This window comes from Bos taurus, chromosome 16 (genome assembly GCF_002263795.3).
Source record: "Bos taurus isolate L1 Dominette 01449 registration number 42190680 breed Hereford chromosome 16, ARS-UCD2.0, whole genome shotgun sequence".
Classification (NCBI taxonomy): Eukaryota; Metazoa; Chordata; class Mammalia; order Artiodactyla; family Bovidae; genus Bos; species Bos taurus.
Window position 1 is genome coordinate 65,671,324 of NC_037343.1, and position 21,939 is coordinate 65,693,262.

Genomic DNA, 21,939 nt, shown 5'->3' on the forward strand with positions numbered 1-21,939 from the left:
ATCCAGGCCATCCACTGGTCCCCAACTGATCCATCCTCATAACAGTCACTGCCACATACCAAACAGAGACTAAATGTTCCCTCACATAATCCTTCAGATAACCCCTATGAAGCTTTATAGTTGGGGAAACTGAGCCGCAGAGAGATTGAGTAACTTGCCCAAGGTCACACTGCATACATGGTAGAAGCAGGATCAGGTCATCTGACTCAGAGGCCTAGCCTGTAACCACTCAGCCTTAGTGCCACTCACATGTGTGCCTTGGCTCAGCACGCCACGTCGTCTCTGCTTGATCACATTCTTCGCCTGGGCCACCACTGACTCACCTTCTCCAGCTTCCCTCCAGTATTCCCATCCTTCCTTCCTTTTCATCTTCCCTTCCTCCAGTTGAAACAGCTCCCCTAAATGTGTCCCTCCTCAACCAAACCCACCAAGTACTCCTCATACTGAACATAGGCTGCTGTGAGCACGTGGACAGGACCCCAGGCAGCCCTTCCTGCACAGCACCTACCCCTGCGGGTTCCTTTCTTTTCTTTTCTCCTTCCTCCTTTCTTCTCTCTCCCTCCCTCTCTCGCCCTGTCTCTCTTTCCCCCTCTCTGCTTTCCCAAGCTTTCCACTTACCTTCCCAGCTTTTCTGCATGCCAGCTAGATAATCTGGAGTCAGCGTATCATTCAAAGGAGGTCGCACAAGTTCCATAATCTTCCCCCAAGACCAGTCCTGAGAGACCTGTCCTCATGACAGGGTCAGCCCAGCATTCTCCGGGCCCTACCAGCACAGGGGGCCCTGCTGCTCTCAGCAGACGGAGTGCCTTTTATGAAAGGCACTTTAAGAACTTATTAATAATGTGTTGTCACTGAATTTGCTTACCACTGTTACTTGACATACTGGGCTAAGACCCAGCGAAGGTAGACCTCCCATCTACCCACACAGCCACTTCCACGGGGCACCGCAGGAGTAATCAATCCTTGCTGCCGATTGGCTGAGCCATCAGCACGTGAAAACTAGTAGCCAATCAGCACTCCCCATAGCTTTTTGGAAAGATTCACACGTGTTTAACATGTATAAAGCCAAAGAAAAACAGTCCTGAATTCTATAGCAGTATTCCGTACAATTCATATGGCCGTAGAACCTACAACTCAACATGTACGAAAATAATGTATACAGCAAACCCCACTTGTAATGACGACATACTCTCTTTTTAGCTGCCAGGTTTGGGGATTGGGGGAATCTCTCTCTCTCTCACACACACACACACACACACACACACACAAAACCAGCACAATGGGAGCTAATCCATAGGGGCCCAAGGTGCCGGTGAGGGCGAGGAGGGGCACAAGTCCCAGGGGAGGAGCTGTGAGGAGGTCCTGAGGTGGTTAGAGGCCAAGCCAGAGCTCAGCAACTTGTTCACCACGGAAGGACATGGTGGAGCCGACCGGTCAGACCCTTGGAGCAGCTGCACTACTCCAGGAGGTTCGGACAGTTCTTGGGAAACCCAGCTTCTAGTTGCTGTAGTGACAGCTGCCACGCTGGACACGGGATGAGTTTGCTATGGTCCTGGGAGATGCCAATTTGCACCCAGCCATTACTGAGTGCAGGGTGATGGTGCTGTGTATGCAAAATCAGGTACGCAGGTAGCTAGACTAGTCCAATACCTTCCCACGGGTGCCCACCTTCAGCAAGAGTCCACTCATGGAGTTTTGGAAATACGTGGAGCGTGATCTTCATGGAGGAGTTGGGATGGGAACTCAGCGGTGAGGTGGAGCACTGCACCATCACACTCTGTTTACTGCAGACAGACACCAACAGGCTAGGGGACGAGATGAGTCCAGTCATTGGAGAACACCCCCACACTCGGTCACACGGCTGACTCCCAAGGCTGCACTTGTCCAAGTAGTCTCCCCACTTTGCTGACTCAGAAGATGGTGATGCTGGCAGAATCCTCAGCCTCCTCCTGCCTGACCAGTTCCTTCTCAGAGGGCTTGGAGGCATTCACGCTTCGCGGCCAATACAACATGTCACCAAGGTGGCACTTGACCGCTTCTCTGATCTCCTGGACCATTGGTTCCTCTTTTTCCCAGAGAGTCTTAGGCACAGGGTTCTCCAGGCCTTTTTGAGGACTGTGAGAGGCTTCCTGTTCCCAGGGTCTAGTCTGCTGGGAGTGATTGAAAATCTTCGTGGAATAGTGGGGGCAGGTAATGGGGGATCGGCTGGGACGTAGCCAGAAAAACTGGTCTTGAGCTGCTCATGAACGGTCAGGTGACCAGTGGCGTCTGCCTACAGCATCTTCTGGAAGAGGCAATTATGTGCTTGGGAACAGTGCATTCATTCTTCTTGATCCAGAAGTCAGTAAGTTTTAGGCAAGAGATCTCAAAGGTGAGCTGCCCTTACTAACATGACGTACCCAGTGGACCCCACGACCACCTAGAAATGCTGCCTTTTCTTGCTTACACCTCAGGAATCTGTTGTTTAGTCGCTAAGTAGCATCCGACTCTTTGCCTTCTCCATCCATGGGATTTCCCAGGGAAGAATACTGGAGTGGGTTGCCATTTCCTTCTCCAGGGGATCTGCCCAACCCAGGGATCAAACTCAGGTCTCCTGCATTGGGAGGCAAATTCTTTACCACTGAGCTACTAGGGAAGCACTAGGTATTTAGATAGGCTCTTCTGCTCCCCAACATATTCATCTTTGGTTGCCAGTCCAAATCTCCTATTTTCACCTCCACATCCTCATTCAGGAAGACTCTGCCCAGCTTGAGATCCTGGTGAACAACCTGGTTTGGGTGCAGTCAAGGACTATCTTGACTGCATAGACTTCCCCGGTGTCTCAGATGGTAAAGCATCTGGCTACAATGTGGGAGACCCAGGTTCGATCCCTGGGTTGGGAAGATCCTCTGGAGAAGAAAATGGCAACCCACTCCAGTACTCTTGCCTGGAAAATCCTATGGACAGAGGAGTGTTGTAGGCTACAGTCCATGGGGTCACAAAGAGTTGGACACAACTGAGCGACTTCACTTTCACTTTCACTTTCAAGGACTATCTGCCTCAGGTAGCAGCGGGTCTCGTCCTGGCTTATGGATTTCCTCCACTGATGTAGCTCCAAGAGAGATCTCCAGCAGCAGAGCCCCAACATGACCAACATGAAGTTCACATCCTCAAAAAAGCTGTGGAAGCCTCAGACTAGATGCTGGCAGGCAAAGGGGCAGTGAATAGACCTCTCCCAGGTCATCGTCACCCTCTGGTGCGGCCTGAGCTGCAGCGACTTAGGTAGATCTTGCTCGCAAATGCCTCCTTGGGGTCTTCATCAAGATAGAGATGTCACAGCACTTGGCGAAGCTGCTTTTCCCCTAGAAAGCGGCCTGGGAGATTGCGCAGCCCACTGCATGGGTCCATTAGGCCTTCTGGGATCTCTTTTACCCACTGGATGTCCATAGGGGCCTTGGGAGCCTCAACTCCAAGGATCCAGTCTTTCCCCGGGTGGGCTGGTGCCCCAGCCAGCCTCTCTGCAGCGCCACCTCTCGTGTGTTCCTGGGAGCTGTTCCTCCGACTATGCAGGGTCTGAGCAGCGGTTTGGCGCTATTAGGCTTCTCCCTGAATCAAATGCTGCCGTGAGAATGTTATAAAAGCTCTTCTCACTCTTTCTCTCCTTTTTTTTTTTTTTTTTCCCTCCCACTATTGGGGAGGAAGACGCGAGGCAGCAGTGGCTTGGGTTCTCCAGGTACCCTGCGCAGCCTGGTCCCATGCCCCACACCCCACGCCCCACACACTCAGCATCCAGCCCCCAGACTGGGTTTGCTTCCTCCAGCAGAGGGGAAGTCAAGGGAAGGTGGTTTTATCAGATTAACTCTGACCAGTAAAAACGCAGTCTCCCAGCCTCTGGGAGCAAGCTGACCCAGCTGCCTGTGTACCCAGTGGTTTCCAGGCTGGTGGGCAGTTGTTTTTCCTCCAAAGCCTTGGCTAGCTCTGCATCTCACCCGAGGGCTGCGGTTTGGGGAATGTTTTGAGTTGAAACATTCAAGCCCCTCGTGGTATTCGGAGTTCTGAGACCCTTCTGTGCTAAAAGGAAAAATGAACGGTCTATTTAGAAACTGCTAACAATTCACAGTGTAAAGAAAAGGCCACAATTCGGCAGCTGACGGGCTGGTGTTCTAAGGGTGGTCCCAGGGATGCTGGCTGCATGGCAGTCGTGGCCCCCGCTCTGGATATTCCATCTAGAAGACTCCCTACTAGTGGGGTCAGTGCTTCCAGAAAGCCTCTCCCTGGCTTTTTCTGGGCCCTTCCCCAAATATGCTCCTCCTGGGGCCTGTGGTGTGCTTGGGCCATGAATGAGACCACTTTTCCTAAATCAAATGAGCTTTGCTCTTGACAAAGGAAGGGAAAGTGACTATTTGGGAATACCCGAAACAGCTTCTCTTGGGTTTGAGTTGTGAGGTTTTCAGCTATCACAGACATAGACACGGTTCTCCTGAAGGAGGAAACTGCCTTTCCTCTAAAGGACAAAACACACTCTGGGTGTTTTTTTGTCACCAGAGGTACCCACTTCAGCGCAGTAGTACAGCGTTGCCCCGCAGATCCATGAAGTGAAGGACACAGCCTCTCTCCTCACGTTCTTCAGTCTAGTCGGAAACACGGGTAAGAAAGAGCTATTGAGATGGATGGAAATAAATGACTGGAGAACACTTCCCACTCCTTAATGAATTCTGCCTTTTTTCTCCCAGTGTAATCTAAGCTTCACAAGGGCAGGGACCTCAGCTTACTCACTACTGGATTTCCTGTACCTAACACTGCCGCTGGCACATCGTAGACCTTCAAGAAATACCTGTTGGGGAATGAATGAATTAAAGTCATGTTCCTTGTCATAGCCCAGCTCCAAGCACAGCACTAGGTTCAGTAAATTCTTGATAAAAGAAGAACAAACCAACAAGAGAGTGTCAGAGCAGGGCTTTTAAAGTATAAACAAGTTAACCAAAAAAGGACTGAAAAGGAAAGGAGCAAGAGATTCCACGGGCAGAAAGGATGACATTGACAAAGGCAAGCACAGATGTGCAGTTTCCAGGGAACTTGTTGGAAGTAGCCCAACATTTTACCTGAAAATAAATTTAAAGAAAATTTTGCAGAAAAGCAGCAGAAGACAGCTTCCCTTGTGGCTCAGTGGTAAAGAATCCACCTACCAGTGTAGGAGACACAGCTTTGATCCTTTGGTCAAGAAGATCCCCTGGAGAAGGAAATGGCAACCCACTCCACTAGACTTGCCATGGAGAATCCCATGGACAGAGGAGCCTGGCAGGCTACTGTCCACGATGTTGCAAAGAGGAGACACGACTTAGCGACTAAACAATGAAAAAGCAGAAGACCACCTAGGTGTTCTTTTTTTAAAATGTTGAACATTTAATAAACTGCCATATAACATGGAGGAGTGTTATACAGCCATTACCACAATGAAGATGGCCATTTTTTGTGTGTTTCTAAATAATGCATAAAGTGAGCAGCAGAACACAATAAAGCCTATGCATCATCACTGTCTTGTGGCCAAATCAACAGTTGCATATGGCTGCTGGATGCTGTAACTTTTCAAAATGTGTATATATTTTTAATAGATTGTCTCAATGTTTTTAAATAGACAAAAGAAGGATGTGGTCAACAGTAAAGGTCCCTAGTGCCAAGTCCCAGGGAAGACATTCTAGGTGAGGAGAGGGATTCTATTTACATTTCTTTATTTTCTTGGGCTCCAAAATCACTGTGGATGGTGACTGCAGCCATGAAATTAAAAGACACTTGCTCCTTGGAAGAAAAGCTATGACAAACCTGGACAGTGTGTTAAAAAGCAGAGACATTACTTTGCCAACAAAGGTCCATCTAGTCAAAGTCATGTATGAATGTGAGAGTTGGACAAAGAAGGCTGAGTACTGAGGAACTGATGCTTTCGAACTGTGGTGTTGGAGAAGACTCTTGAGAGTCCCTTAATCCGCAAGGAGATCAAAACAGTCAATCCTAAAGGAAATTAGCTCTGAATATTCATTGGAAGGACTGATACTGAAACTGAAGCTCCAATACTTTAGCCACCTGATGGGAAGAGCCACCTCATTGGAAAAGACCCTGATGCTGGGAAAGATTGAAGGTAGGAGGAGAAGGGGATGACAGAGGATGAGATGAAGTCATAGGGCCAACTGATTCATGCTGATGTTTGACAGAAAACAACAAAATTCTGTAAAGCAAATTATCCTTCAATTAAAAAAATAAATAATTTTTTCAAAAAGTCACAGGGCTGTGTGTTTCTATTGTATTGATTACAAGTTTTTTTTTTTGTTTGCATATGACAGAAGCTTAATGTAAACCAGCTCAAGTAGGGAATTCCCCTGCAGTCCAGTGGTTAGGACTCTGTGCTTTCACTACAAGGGGTACAGGTTCTATCCCTGGTCTGGGAACTAAGGTCCTGCAAACCAGGTAGCACGGCCAAAATAAATAATAAAAATAATGACAAACTAGCTCGAGCAAAAGAACTATCAAGTGCAGGAGCTGGTTCTTTCTAGGTTTCTCTGCATGTGTGTGTGTGTGTGTGTTTGTGTGTGTGTGTACACTTAGGTATGTATCTATCATCTATCAACTGTCTATCTAATTTTAGGTTTTCTTCCTCCCAGAGTAACGTTATTCTCTCCTACTTCATATACCTCCTCTTTGCAGTCGGGGAAGCATGCTTACATGGCCTCGGAAGCTTTGGGTCAATCCATATAAAAATCCCAAGAAAAAACTTTCATGAGTTCTGCTTTGGATCACATGCCCACTCCAGAACAATCTCTGTCACTATTGACCAGCCCGAGTCAAGGGCCCTCCCATGATGAACAACACCTTGACTGCCAGATCTAGAAGAAGAGGAGTGTCCTCCCAAAGGACGAGATGCAGAGGAAAATCAAACCACACATCACCCCACGGCAGTCTTGCAGGTGTCCCCGGCAGCCAGGTGCCAGGTATGGACACGCTGACATCACATCTGCAATCAGCACAGGAGAAGGCAAACTCTGAATCCACATTTTTCGTGTCTTACTGTAGCCTCTCTTCTGGGATTTGGTTTCTTCACCTGTCAAGTGTGTATGTTGGGCTAAGTTCACCTTTAAAAGTCTCTTGTGGGAATTCCCTGGTAGTCCAGTGGTCAGAACTCTGCCTTTTCACTGCTGAGGGCATGGGGTCAATCTCTGGTCAGGGAACTAAGATCCCACAAGGCTTATGGCTTGACCAAAAAAGAAAAAAAGTTCCTTGAAAATATGACATTCTAATATTTCTGAGATATTCACACTTAAAAGTCTTGCTAACATCAGAATAATGGAAATGTCAGCTTCCTTGGTTGATTAATTCAGGAGGTAACTTTGGAATTTTTAACTTTGTGGTTGTCATTTGTTTTAAAAACACTTAATCTATTGTTCTGCAAAGAAATCTTATCTTTTTCCCACCAAACATTTTTCAGTCTCACTCAGAATCTCAATTATTGGAATCATCATCTTTGAAAGAATAAGATATTTGGGAGCAAAGTATTTTAGATCCATCCCAATTTTTTAATTCTTAGGCCCAAACTTTTATTATTTCTAATCGATCCAAGAAGCTGTGGAAAGGCAAATCATTGCTCCCTTAGGTTATCTGAGGACCCCTTGACCTTGGTAGAGAATAGAATTCCAGAAGAGGGGAATCTCTGAGCCAGAGTTACTGTGCTGTGTCTGTTGAGTATCCATGATATACTTATGAAGTTCAAGGAAATCAGAATCACTGACACCTTAGCCCTTCAAAGGGTGTGGGACTCTGTGCCTCTTGACACGTCCAGCTGCCCCACCACCCCCACCAACCCTGGGCCAGGGCAGCACAGGTGCAGAAAAGAGGACACAAAGAAGCAAAATGTCTTAGGCAAGGTCAAGGGCTAGATGGTAAAACTTGAATTTTTTAAATTGGAGAATAATTGCTTTACAACGTTGTATTAGTTTCTGCTGTACAACAGCGTGAATCAGCTGCATGTATGCATATAACCCCGCCCTCCCACTCACCATCTCACCCCCCAGGCCATCACAGAGGACAGAGCTGAGCTCCCCTCTAGTTCTCCTTCAGCATGATCTTCCTCTGTGTCCCCTTCACCTCCAGCCACCTTCAGAGCCTCCTTCTCTAAGCCCTGAAACCAAGCCCAACCCTTCCTCACCTTCAGCTCCCAAGACCTGCTTGGCAGTGCGGTGGCCCTGACCACTAGCCACGCTGGGGCTTTCAGTCTTGCCTCCCACAAGCATCTGGAGCGGGCACGTCACTTCCAGGCATCTGTTGTGCTTGCAGAGAAAGCTCTTTCCTTAACCCAAGCCTCACAATCCAAATGCATGACTCGGCGAGGGATCCTCTAACAGTCAAGCCTTTGTTTCATTAGGGAGCCTATCCCCCCCACCACATGCTCTGTCTGAGGCTCCCCGCCCACAGCCACACTCCCTTGCACACAATGGAAGACCTGTGTCTTTCTTTCACAGCCCTGGGGATGAGACAGTGGATGCTGGGGCGGCCTGCCAGTCCCTGGGGCTGCGGGAGCCTCCCCAGGCTGGCGAGGGTGACTGGCAAGGTCAGCAGCCAGGTCGATCCTGGGCCACAGGGCCTGCCACCTGCTTGGTGTTTTCTTGATCACTGGTCCAGGGAAGGGCTGACTTGACTTCTCCTGGAACCCCTCCCCCTCCCCCCCGCCTCATATCCAGCATGTGGAGCCCTGTACCAAGATCACAGGTGTGGAGCCTTAGACCAAGGTCACAGGTGTGAAGGCTTAGCCCAAGGTCACAGGTGTGGAGCCTTAGCCCAAGGTCACAGGTGTGAAGCCTTAGACCAAGGTCACAGGCATGGAAACTTACACCAAGGTCACAGGTGTGAAGGCTTAGACCAAGGTCACAGGTGTGGAGCCTTAGAGCAAGGTCACAAGACAAAAATTTCTGGAATTAACCAGGCCCCATAGCAACTGTTACCATGAGCCTCCTGATCTAAACCAGCCAGTTCCCCCACCCTATATTAAGTAAAATACCTGCCCTATTACCCACCCTATAGCATCCTTCAGATCAGATCAGTTGCTCAGTCGTGTCCGACTCTTTGTGACCCCATGAATTGCAGCACGCCAGGCCTCCCTGTCCATCACCAATTCCCAGAGTTCACTCAGACTCACGTCCATCGAGTCAGTGATGCCATCCAGCCATCTCATCCTCTGTCGTCCCCTTCTCCTCTTGCCCCCAATCCCTCCCAGCATCAGAGTCTTTTCCAATGAGTCAACTCTTTGCATGAGGTGGCCAAAGTACTGGAGTTTCAGCTTTAGCATCAGTCCTTCCAAAGAAATCCCAGGGCTGATCTCCTTCAGAATGGACTGGTTGGATCTCCTTGCAGTCCAAGGGACTCTCAAGAGTCTTCTCCAACACCACAGTTCAAAAGCATCAATTCTTACGGCACTCAGCCTTCTTCACAGCCCAACTCTCACATCCATACATGACCACAGGAAAAACCATAGCCTTGACTAGACGAACCTTTGTTGGCAAAGTAATGTCTCTGCTTTTGAATATGCTATCTAGGTTGGACATAACTTTCCTTCCAAGGAGTAAGCATCTTTTAATTTCATGGCTGCAGACACCATCTGCAGTGATTTTGGAGCCCAGAAAAATAAAGTCTGACACTGTTTCCACTGTTTCCCCATCTATTTCCCATGAAGTGATGGGACCGGATGCCATGATCTTCGTTTTCTGAATGTTGAGCTTTAAGCCAACTTTTTCACTCTCCTCTTTCACTTTCAGCAAGAGGCTTTTGAGTTCCTCTTCACTTTCTGCCATAAGGGTGGTGTCATCTGCATATCTGAGGTTATTGATATTTCTCCCGGCAATCTTGATTCCAGCTTGTGTTTCTTACAGTCCAGCGTTTCTCATGATGTACTCTGCATATAAGTTAAATAAACAGGATGACAATATACAGCCTTGACATACTCCTTTTCCTATTAGGAACCAGTCTGTTGTTCCATGTCCAGTTCTAACTGTTGCTTCCTGACCTGCAAACAGATTTCTCAAGAGGCAGATCAGGTGGTCTGATATTCCCATCTCTTTCAGAATTTTCCACAGTTTATTGTGATCCACACAGTCAAAGGCTTTGGCATAGTCAATAAAGCAGAAATAGATGTTTTTCTGGAACTCTCTTGCTTTTTCCATGATCCAGTGGATGTTGGCAATTTGATCTCTGGTTCCTCACCAATCACCTAATGCCACCCTTCCAGTAGGAATTTTGTCATGAGGCTATAAAAATTGGCTACTAGGCCTCAAGAGGGGACGCCTCTCCTTTGAGCTGGCCCACCATTCTAGCAGCATTTCCCACTCTAATAAACTCTATTTTCCTCTCGTTCTGCTTCATGTCTGGAAATTCTTTTCCAGCCCGTGCACAGACTACACGATACAACAGAATCTTATTCCTCAAAGATCAATGGGCTTCCTTCAATGGGCTTGAGTGGCCAAGGCCTGATACAGCAACAAAAGTTTCCCACCTTGAGAGGAACCCCCAGCCGTTCTTCCAGAAAGACTAGTACAAACCATAGCTATCTGCCCATTTCTTAATTTATTTTTTTCATTCATAAAAATATTTATTAGACTCTTGCTAGGTTCTTGGCAAATTAACAAAGCTCATGTGCATTTTCAGAACCTTCATTTTCTGCATATCTCAAAGCCCATCATAAATGCTCCCTCATCCAGGAAGCCTCCCCTAGAATTTCTATTTTAATTCAATTTCATAGGACACAGAACCCTGAAGGGTTTGCTGCTCACTGCTGTCTCCTCCACTCAGGCCCTGCGTTAGTGACTAGCACCTCAGCTAAGCCTGCTAACTCTAGACTAGGAAAGAAATAGAAATCCAGAAGCGGGAGTTTCCAGTTCTCGGCTCCCTGTGCAGACACCTCCAGCCCATCAGCCTTTTGAAGCCCATCCCTTCCCACAGGACATCTCTGCCCTCCATCCCAGAGTACTTCCCCATGAAACCCATGGTGTCTTTGGCCTGCTGATTCTGGCCTTCTGAACATGATAACAAGATTAGTTTGCTTTTTCTCTTTGGTTCCACTGCATGTGGAACGTCTCCAACTGGGGGACCAGGGATCAAACCCATGCCCCTCTGCAGTGGAAGAATGGAGTCTTAACCCCGAACCACCAGGGAAGTCCCAGATTAGTCCTCTTGTTGTGTTGTTTAGTCCCTAATTCATGTCTGACTCCTTTGCGAACCTGTAACTGTAGCCCATCAGGCTCCTCTGTTCCTAGGATTTTCCAGGCAAGCATACTGGAGTGGGTTGCCATACCTTCCTCCAGGGCCAGATTAGTCTTCTTAACAAAGCACCGTGATGGTTCCTAGCACTGACTCGGAAGGATGAATTCATTATCCACTGATGACAGGATTTTTTTCAGTCATTCATCAAGGATTTGTTGAGCACCTACTCTACTATTAATAATTACTCTGCAAGACCCTGGGGATATAAAAGTGAACAAAACAGAATTGCAGTCTAGATGGGAAGACAAAAATAGACAAGGAAAATAATACGTGCGATCGGCGTGGTGCCAGGCACGTAGAAGAGGAGCACTTAGGCTGGCCTGAGAGGCGTTTGCCAGGCCAGTGGAGCTAAGACAGATAACCTGAATGAAACCTCCCATGCCTGTGTTCAAGGTCTGTGGGCTTCTGTCCTCCAAGCTGTCCCCACTATGTGCGTCTGCTCTGAGGATGCCACCCTTCCACCAACTTCAACACCTTGGCCCACCTGTCTTCCTCCTTCCTCCTCTAGTCTGAATGGTTTCTCCAGCTGTTTAACTTAAATCTACAACTAAACAGTGAGTTCCAGCAGGGCCGGGCTGGGAGTCTTCGAGTCAAGTTCAGCATCGTGGTCTGCAGGGGACTGACCTATGTGTCATACCTTAAGTGCCTGGGGTAAGTATATGGGCAGAGATGGTCAGTGGTACAGCCGTGAAATAGCTGCCCAGCTAAAAATGACCTTTCCCCACCAAGCAGAGGCCATATACGTGTGGAACAGAGGAAGAGTTGGGCCTTCCAGATCTGGGTCTTCATGTTGCTGCTCATACTCTCCTCCACGCCCTTGTCCCTCTGCTCCTGGCCACACGAGGCTGTCTCTCTGCTTTGATCATGACCTGCAAAAGAAATCCACATCCACGTCCCTTAAGCTCTCTTTGTTAGAGCTACCCAGTCTTACCTAGCCTTAATATGACGGACAGCATGTCAGGTTTCTAGCTTCCACTACAAACATGGAAAATCTAGCAATCCTATGCCTGCAACCCTGTGGGGCCACAGTCAGTAGGCACAGACCCCCAGCGTCCAGTGAGGCCAGGAGCCAATGCCCCTGCCAAGGCCCTTCAACTCTTGTTTTTCTGCTTCTTTACTCTTTCCCATGAACTGCCTGATCCTTGCAGACACTTACGTTTGCAGAAGCATTTTAGCCTCCGAACAGAACACAAGACTCAGGAAGTCCCATGGCTGATGATCCGTCTGCCTGGCTTGTCTCTCAGAAGTCTGTCCTGTTTTAAAGCCTAAGTCAGACATTTCACCCCAGGTTTAGGACCTGGAACAGACCCAATGTCTTCCCCACAACAAACATTCCACAATATCCCCTCTACATTCCTGAAATTAAACAAATATTAAATAGTAATCAACTAATTAATTAATGATAAAAACTAATAATTAAATTTGATATTAAATTAAACTAATACCACACACCATTTTAAAAATCAGTATAATGCCCTAATGTAATACAAAGGCAAAATAAAGTCAGAGTCACTTAGAATAACATCCTATGTGTTTCCGTATTCAGAGGTTTGGTGCAACTCCATCAGGAGCCAACAGGAGGTACTCAGGTCCTCTGGCGGGGAAATCTGGCAGCTGCAGATGCAGACTGCCACAGCTATGTGGTTTTGATAACAAACACCACACGTCACTGCCATCAGGGATCTGATTCCAAAAGGAGGTGGACAACTCTTGGTAAAGGTGAACAATTCTTGGTAAAGCCCCCCAAAACACAAAATTCTGTCTTTCCTTGATTTTCCACAGCCATTAAAATCAAGTTTTCCTGGGGACTCCCCTGGTGGTCCAGTGGCTAAGACTCTGTGCTTCCAATACAGGAGGCCCGGGTTCAATCCCTGATCAGGGAACTAGATCCCACCTGCCGCAACTGAAGATTGCATAAGCAGCAATTAAGACCCGACACGGCCAAATAAATAAAAATAAATTTTTTAAAGAGCATTGGAAATGGTAAATATAAAAGACATATCTGAGTAAATATAAAAGACTTATTTTTTTTTAAATCAAGGTTTCCTAGAAAATGTCATGCTTCAAGTTTGAAAACTTGAAACAAATACTTTGTGCTGATGAGTGAAATGGAGTTCAGATGTACTCTGAGACCATTCCAAATACATCCTCCACGGAGAATGCACAGACGGCCCCCAGCAGTCATGCAGGGCAGGGGCAGTTCTTGGTTGGGGACACCAGCCAGAGAATTTCAATCTGTTTAGCATCTCTGCCCTTTCCCCAATAAGCGCTGAGATCACCCCCAGCCCACTGCTAAGACAACCAGACACACCTGGGCATTTCCAAAGCCCTCCTTCCAGCAGGTGTTTCCTGAACGAGACTCCCTTCTTCAGACCACGCAGATGCACAGAGAGGCAATGGCGATGTCAAAGTGAATATGAATATGACTCAAGGCGTCACCTCCTCTTGCTGTTCTGTGACTGTCTGGACCTGGGAGGCTTGTGTTCAGCAAAGGCCTGAGCGGTGGTCCGAAAGGACTGTGATGGGACCCTCAGTGAGTGCGCTGCTGGGAGAGGAGTGGGAGGTGGCCACCTTCTCTCTGTGCCTCTGGACTTCATTTCTGTGTCGGTGAAAAAGAGGTATGCATAAAACAAGAGTCCAAAACGGAATGAAATTCAGTTCTCCCATCCCTCTCATCACCTGCCTATTAATAGTCTCTTGGAACAAGTCACATTGAGACGTTTATTCACTGCCTGTGAGAGTGTGTTCATCTGAAATAGTTCCTGGGCCATTTTTCTCAGCTTCTGTGACGCTGGGCAGCCAAGAGAGACACCATTTCTCAAAGAAAGATGTGTGCGGCCAGGTTCCACCCGGGTTAGGGTGAAGCCTGGAGTCAAAACACCGATCAGTTCCTCACAAACTTAGAAAACCAGGAGCATGAACGCTTCATCCTCTGGACCCTTCCCCAGGGACACCCTCTTGGCTTCTCCTCATTGAAGAAACCGCCTACTTTCTCCTCAGGCCTAGGTGTTGTCTAAGCTCTTATGGGACTCCCTGTGGCCTCTGGAAAAGGCTGCGGTGCTACGGTGTGCCGTGGAGAGACAGAGACAAAGAGAGCAAGGTGCCCTTCTCGGGACCTTCCTTGGTCCTTAGATCTGATCCCCTGTGAGCAAATGCCTCCCTTTCCTCATTTCATGCCATTCCACCACCTCATTTCCTCCCCTGTCCAAAGTCATTTTTAACTGTCTGACCAGGAAGGATCTGACCTGACAGGACAATTAAATATTCATACCCTGATTGAAGAGTCTGTGCAAAAATCAATTAAAAATAGGACATGTGGAGTTGAGACATTTTCAATCTTTTTTTTTTTCCTTTCTGTCAGGAAAGCTGTGGAGCTCAGATGCCAATGCCCTGGGGTGGGTCCCAGGAGGCGTCCACACCTTCTGTCAGCTGGGTACACAGTCTCCACCCTCCTCGCCTGGGGCAGCTGAAGGGGCTGATACGACCTTTGTCCCTCCAAGAGGAAGAGCAGGCACCGGAGCACAAAGCTGCCCCTGCATCCTTCTTCACCAGGATGAGCTACCGCCCTCTCTGGGCTTCTGTCGAGTGCCCCCTTTCATCAAATGTTTGTCATTATTTGTGAGATTGGTGTGCACCTTCTTCTAGAGTATGAGAGAAGGGAATGGCAACCCACTCCAGAATTCTTGCCTGGAGAATCCCACGGACAGAGGAGCCTGGCGGGCCACAGCCCACGGGGTCGCAAAGAGTCGGACATGACTGAGCGACTAACACACACCAGATGAGGGAACAACACACTGAGGGCAGGAGCTGTCCTCTCCAGCTTCCCACACAGATCCCCAGCCAGTCCCTGGAATCTGGAGCACAACTAATAGATGTTTGCGCAAAGAATCAGGAGGGCAGAAATCTGCCGCTTCATTACCACTTCCTGTTTCCAATGGTCAATCAGTTGAATAACAATTAAAAGTTCAATTCTTCCACTTCCTTCCAGGTCAACTTGAGGTGGCATAGGAGTGACTCCAAGAAAAGTCCAGAACAAGTGAAATTCTATTTCTATAAAGAAGCAGAGAGGGCAGCTCATCCCAGATCCCTGATATGATGTGGTTCTTAGGTAGATGGACCCCAAGATAAATTCATTGTCAAATAAGATCAGCAAAAGCATCAAGATTAGCCAGCAAAATAAAAGCTCTGGGACATTCTGTGATCAAGAAATCCACTTAACAACTTTTAATTTGGCATTTGCCAAATGTTGTTTTGTGGAAATGTATTTAACATCCTTCAGAATCAGGCAAAAGCTGGCCAGCAGATCTCTAAATTCCCTTTCAGCTCAAGAATCCCATAGTTTTAGATCTTGAAAAGGCCTGGCAGGAACAAGGAATTTGAAGTCAGAACAAGCTTGATTTCAAATATTGCATCTCGTTAACTGAAAAAGCTGGATGATGTCAGTGTCTCAGAGCCTCAGTCTTCTCATCTGTGAAATGGGGATGATAATAGCGTCTGTATCATTATGCTGCTTTGAGGGTCAAATTAGGAAACCAATGTACGCTAAACCAATTTATAAACTGGACATGGCATAATTATATTAGCTATTACTAGTATAATAACAAAACAAAATTAGAATTTGAACCCAAAAAATCTTTTATCTCCTAGTCATTTGCTAGGAACTGGTTTCCCACAGCCCTGCCTACTCTATAGATACATTTTTAAATAAGGCAAATCCCTTGACTTCTTTATCTTTCTTTTTCAGATCGATACTTTCAGTGTCATTTCAATTGAGTATTTGGGCTGGGAAAGGAAACACATTAAAAACAGACAAATGATTTGTTCTATGCTGTGAGCCTCTGGTTGAATGAGTTTGGGGCTTTTCATTCAATGCCAGAGGCTGGTGGTCAAGTTAAAAACAGTGCAAGACAAGGGAGACTCTGATGGAGAAGAAATTCATTGCAGAGAGCCAAATTCCACTACAGCAAATCCAATACTGACAGTTCTAAGACACAGTTCTTCAGGGGTAAAAAAATTGTCCTGCCTTCCTGAACATCTCTTCCCAGTTAGAAAGAATGTTGCTTTTTCACACCTCATGCTGGTACTTGGTGAAATATACAGTTACGCCATGAAAATAATCACATCCCAAATCCTTCCACCTTGTTTATTTTCCTTCTTTACTCAAACCATGACTTTTGGCCAATTTAAAATAGTACCTTCAATGTGTACCCTGTTTTTAGTTTTTTTTTTAATTGTTTCTTTAATGATACAGTGAAGCTGAAGATCCAATATCGAGTCTGCACAATGCAACTTTCTAACTGATTTTTTCTGTAAGACTATTTCAGGTTCTGATTGAGTCACTGACTTCACATTTAAGGATATTCTCAGACAGGCTGGTCCTCAGCAGCAGCTGGGATTCCTCAGAGAAATCGTTATGATTGTTAAGCAATGAACTAGCTCTCCTCCCAGGGGTTTCCCAGGTGGCACTAGTGGTAAAGAACCCACCTGCCACCGCAGGAGACAAAATTGACAAGGGTTTGATCCCTGGGTCAGGAAGATCCCCGGGAAGAGGGCATGGCAACCCACTCCAGTACTCCTGCCTGGAGAAATCCCCATGAACAGAGGAGCTTGGCGGACTGCAGTCTATGAGGTTGCAAAGAGTCAGACATGACTGAAGGGACTTAGCATGCACACACTCTTCCCAGGGCAAGATGTGTACCTGCAGGTAGAAAATGATGGCAGCAGCGTTTCGAAAAGATGGTTTCCTCCATTTTACTAGATTTATGATATAAAATCAAAAGCCCAGGTTCTGTATTTCTAAAATGTTCTGGTTGATAAAATTCTGCTCACAACGTTTTTTTCCTTTCAATTTTATGAAAAATGTGATGCATTAGCACAGGGGAGAAAATAAAACCTCTCGGTTTTGCTGAACCCAGAAAGATTTCATTCAGCAGAACCTGTTTGCAAGAACTTAGACAAATCTCTCCAAAATAAAATAGTTCCCGTAGTAAACTGTTCAAAAATGAGCTCTCTGGGGAAAAAGAAAAAAAAACTGCAAAGATAGTCTGTTGTTTCATCATCTGCTAATTTTACCCCATTGAGTTTCATATCCTATTTTTAAGCAGTTTCACCTTAAGATGACGAAGCAGAGCTTTGAAATTAATATGGAGTACATTATTTTGTGTATTAAAAGAGTTTGTCTCTTAATTAGTATCAGATCAAAAAAATTGCTAGTACGTATGCTTAGTCCTTTAAGTTTATTTTCCAATCAATTCTTATGTTTTTATTATGTCATTTTTATTTTCCCGTTTCTCAAATGAGGAACCTTATTTTTAGAGAGTTTAACTCTTTAGCCCAAAGCTGTGTGGTAACAACAGCCTTGGTACTGAGTCCAGCGCTGTCTGATCCTAGGACCTGTGTCCTCCCTTTGTACCACATGCTGACTTTCTCACGGCTAACAATTCAGGAACATCGAATTCTGAAAAAGAAAGGAAACTCAAAGATCATTTGCAGAAAACTCCACTTTATGTGAGAAATTGGAGCCCAGAGACATGAAATAGATTTATTCAAATTATTTATTTATTTATTCAAATTTATTCAGATTCACGTTATTATTTAGGTAATAAGAGCCATCACTTCTCGGCAACTTCTGATTTTTCTGTCAGAACTTTTCTGGCACAACAAGCATTCAGTGTGAGCTTTTGCTGGGATTTCCCTTCCCAAATGAAACTAGCTTTATCTTATTATGTAATATACATGTATAATACACATATATATGTACATATGCACACATATATGAATATATGAATAATAAAATAGCATTCATGCTACAGGGATCTGTTTCCACACATAACACTCTGACACCAAATGTGTGGGTTTTCCCTACCAGGCAATTCTCCAGTTCTCTGTGGAAACCAAACAGGTATCCTACAATCTATTGCAATTCTGACACTAACTACCTGGAGTGAGTACAGACCCGAGATTAAGGGCTCAGTCCCCCAAGACTCCTCTTACCCCCACTTAAATGCCTCACAATTAGTATGTCCCCAGGTTACCCACACTTCTGTCTGACTTGGCTACAAATCACAGGTTCCCATGACCTCTTTCTTCTCAGGTTTGAAAATTTGCCATCAATAAATGGCTCTCAGAACTCAGAGGAATGTTTTACTTAATATTACCTGTTTTTTATAAAGGATACAAATGAACATCCAAATGAAGAAATACAGAAGGCAAGGTCTGGAAGTGTCCAGAATACAGGAGCTTCTTCTGACCCCAAGGATTTTGCAGTATACCTCCCTCCTGGCATATGGATGCAGTCTCCAACCCAGAAGCTCTCTGAATCTCAGTTTTTTGTTTTTGCTGTGCCATGCAGTTTGTGGGATCTTAGTTCCCCGACCATAGATTGAACCCATGACCCCTGTAGTGAAAATCAAATCCTAACCACTGGACTGCCAGAGAATTCCCCTGGACTCCATTGTTTAGAATGTTTATGGAAGTTGTATTACTTATGCACACTTGATTACATCACTGGCAATTAGTGATTAATTCAATGCCCAGCCCCTGTCTCCTGGGAGGTTAGAGAGGAGACAGTAGTCTGTGAACCCTCCCAGCACCCAGACCCTGTGCCTCTGAGCCTGGTGACATGGAAGCGAGCCTGCTGAGTGCATCCATTCTTCAACTCCGTCCCACGGCCTTCTCCTTAACCAAGGATTTCTCTCCAACTGTGCATTTCTTATCCACTTCCACTAAGAGGTCCTAGTCACTCCAGGTGACAAGTGTCCCCATCTCCTGCACTTTAATCCTCTAATCCAGTTATTTCTGTTTTAGGAGCACAAACAAAACTCTTCTGTTTGCCCTTTTGGTTCTGCGTTGTTTCTATTTCCCTATTCCTCTTTCCAGTTAAAAGCAGGAGAAATCAGACCAGGATCTCAGCCCCTGCTCATCAGTTTCCATTTTTGCAAAATCGACTAAGGCTACACAAGACCTCAGAAGCATTTTCTGCAGGACTCCACCACTTTGAGAAGCAGCGAAGCTTGTCTTTGGGTTGTTCCTACCAGCGCTGTGCTGAGAAACTATATGCATAAACAAACAGACAAATAGACCTGATTTGTACCTTTTGCTGATTTCCAGTTTCTGTGGTATAAATTTTTCTACTATGACAGATTTCAAGCTACAACCTTTACCACCAGTATGCAAAGTTCTTGAGTAGATAACAGTTGCTTTCAAGAGCCTGTAAGAGCTGGCTCCAGCACATCCCTGTCAGGGCCACCCTCCAATTCTCAGGGCACCCCCTGTGAACGCCCATCTTGCATTGTCATTGGCTGACATGATTCTGTCATTACCTAGCATTCACTGTGGGCCTCACTGTCCTGGAGACATTGCATAACTGATCTAATTTAAGCCTCACAAAATCCACTATCTCTAGCTCCATTTCATACGTCATGGTTACTGCTGGGGGATTATCCCCCTCCGATTGGCCTGAACAAGATGTAAAATACAGGACACTATACCCATTGGGTAAAGCAGTGCACCCCTCTCAAAACAATATTTTAACATAGCGAGTGATTTTAAGCATATTTTTTCATTACGAAAGTAATGAACTACTTTGTAAAGAAAATTGAAAAGTAAGTATTCATTCTCACATATTTTAAGATTGATTTGGTGTCATGGTAAAGTGTCCATGATACATTGTGTTTTAAATGTGGTATATAGTACAGGAGCATGCAATATGACACCAATTCTATTTTTTTTTAAAACATATATATTAAGGAAATACTGGAAATAAAGAAAAACTGTTTTAACAGCAGTCATCTCTGAGCAGTGGGAAATAAAGACATTTCTACTTTTTTACAGTTTCTGTTTTCCATAATTAATGCATCAACATGTATTAGAGCTTTAATGAGAAAACTATAATACCTGTGATTTTAATTTGGAAAAATATAAAATGAAATGAATTCAGACTCCACAATTGTTCTATTCTGACTCGAAAATTGTTCCATTCTGTTTTGAGGTAATGTTTTTTTAAAGAGATTTAATTTAAAAGAAATAGCAGTAATAAACATGGGCTCTGCAGGTCTCTGTCTAGGAGGTCCCTTAACCTTCAAGAAACTCTAACGTGTGCCTTTTTATAGTCTTTCTAATTTTCTAATTTTATAGCCTTTCTAATTTCTGAAAAATGCATATTGTTAATTCCATGTTAGAGATAATGAAACTAAGAAACTCATTCTCAGTGAGGACAGGTGTCTCAAATATCGCGTCCCCAGAGAAAGCATCTTTGTGTAGGAGTCTAACGGTCAAGAGCATGGCCTCCCTCCAGGCAGCATCAAGTTCTAGGCCAGCAGTGGTCCTCTCAGGTGCATCTCCAGGGGCAAGGAGTTGAACTGAGGTTCCATTTCCCATAAAATAAAAAGATAATTTCCCTTAAAGTGCTGTTGTGAGTATTAAATGCCTACCGTTCAAAGCCCTTACGTGATGCTTAGCTAGGTTAGCTACAGGCTGCCGCAGCGCTAAAGTTGAAACACAGATATATCTGGTCACAAAGTTCACACTGTCTCTACTCTGCAAAACTTCTTTCCTCCACCAGGACTCCTCTGTGAGTGAGTGAAAGTCGCTCAGTCATGTCCAACTCTTTGCAACCCCATGGACTATACAGTCCATGGAATTTTCCAGGCCAGAGTACTGGAGTGGGTAGCCTTTCCCTTCTCTAGGGGATCTTCCCAACCCAGGGATTGAACCCAGGTCTCCCGCATTGCAGGTAGGTTCTTTACGAGCTGAGCCACCAGGAAAGCCCTCTCCTCTGTGAGGGTCTCCTTTATTCCTTCCAGCTCAAGGAACTCTGCCTTGAGTTCTAGCACAGCACCCGCAACTGTCACCAGGCTCCAATTTTGTTTACGTAAGTAAGGTGTTACTGGGGAGCTTGGGGCTGGGTAGCTGAGAGACTGGGGGACTGGGGACTGGAAGCTGGGGGACTGGTGCTGGGACCTAGGGTTTGGGAGCTGGGAGCTGGGGGCTTGGAGCTGGGCATTGGGAACTGGGAAGCTGAGGGATGGGGGCCAGGAGCTGAGGGTTGGGGGCTGGGAACTGGGGCCTGGGGGCGAGGAGCTGCCTTCTCTTCAGCCCAGTGGTCTTCCAGGAAGCTGGTTCCCAGGCTCTTTCATTCTGGCAGGTGCATGGAGGTGAGCATCATCTTTCTCTCTCCCAGTAGGAACTATGTTCACTCCCCAGCTTGAGTCTCCTCCTTGCTGACCAAGCATCTTGAGCAGCTGTCTTCAGCTGCATCTCTTTCTCTGGGGAGTCTCTGCAGAGTTGTCAGGACCTGAATTTCCATGTTTACCCTTTCCCAGTTACACCTTCCTCAGGCAGGTGGCCTCTCCCGGGCACCAGGAAATGGCAGTGCGCTGGCTGGGAACACGGCCCTCCCGCTGGCCAGCCGGCAGCTCCCGTGTTCTGTAGTCTCTGAAGCAGCCCCTGCCAATTAGCTTGTACTCTGCCCACACACCCGGGGCTAGAAGGGAAGCAGGCCAGGCTGAACCAAACCAGACAAGGGCTCCCAGGACACCCAAGGGCGGCGGTAGGAGCACCTGCTATTCTCTCTACTCTGGGCTGATGCGGGGGGTGGGGCTGAATGGGGAAGGTGGCAGGGAGTGGGGGTTGGGAAGTTCTTCCTCCCGACCTAGGGGGGAGTTC

At 46.3% G+C, this 21,939-nt stretch overlaps 2 pseudogenes; both read right to left on the minus strand.

Moving 5' to 3' along the window:
• Window positions 1-1,633: 1,633 nt before the first annotated feature.
• Window positions 1,634-2,681, minus strand: LOC132342137 (serine/threonine-protein kinase PLK1-like; annotated as a pseudogene).
• LOC100139712 (serine/threonine-protein kinase PLK1-like) lies at window positions 2,268-19,696 on the minus strand (annotated as a pseudogene).
• Between the last annotated feature and the right edge of the window lie 2,243 nt (window positions 19,697-21,939).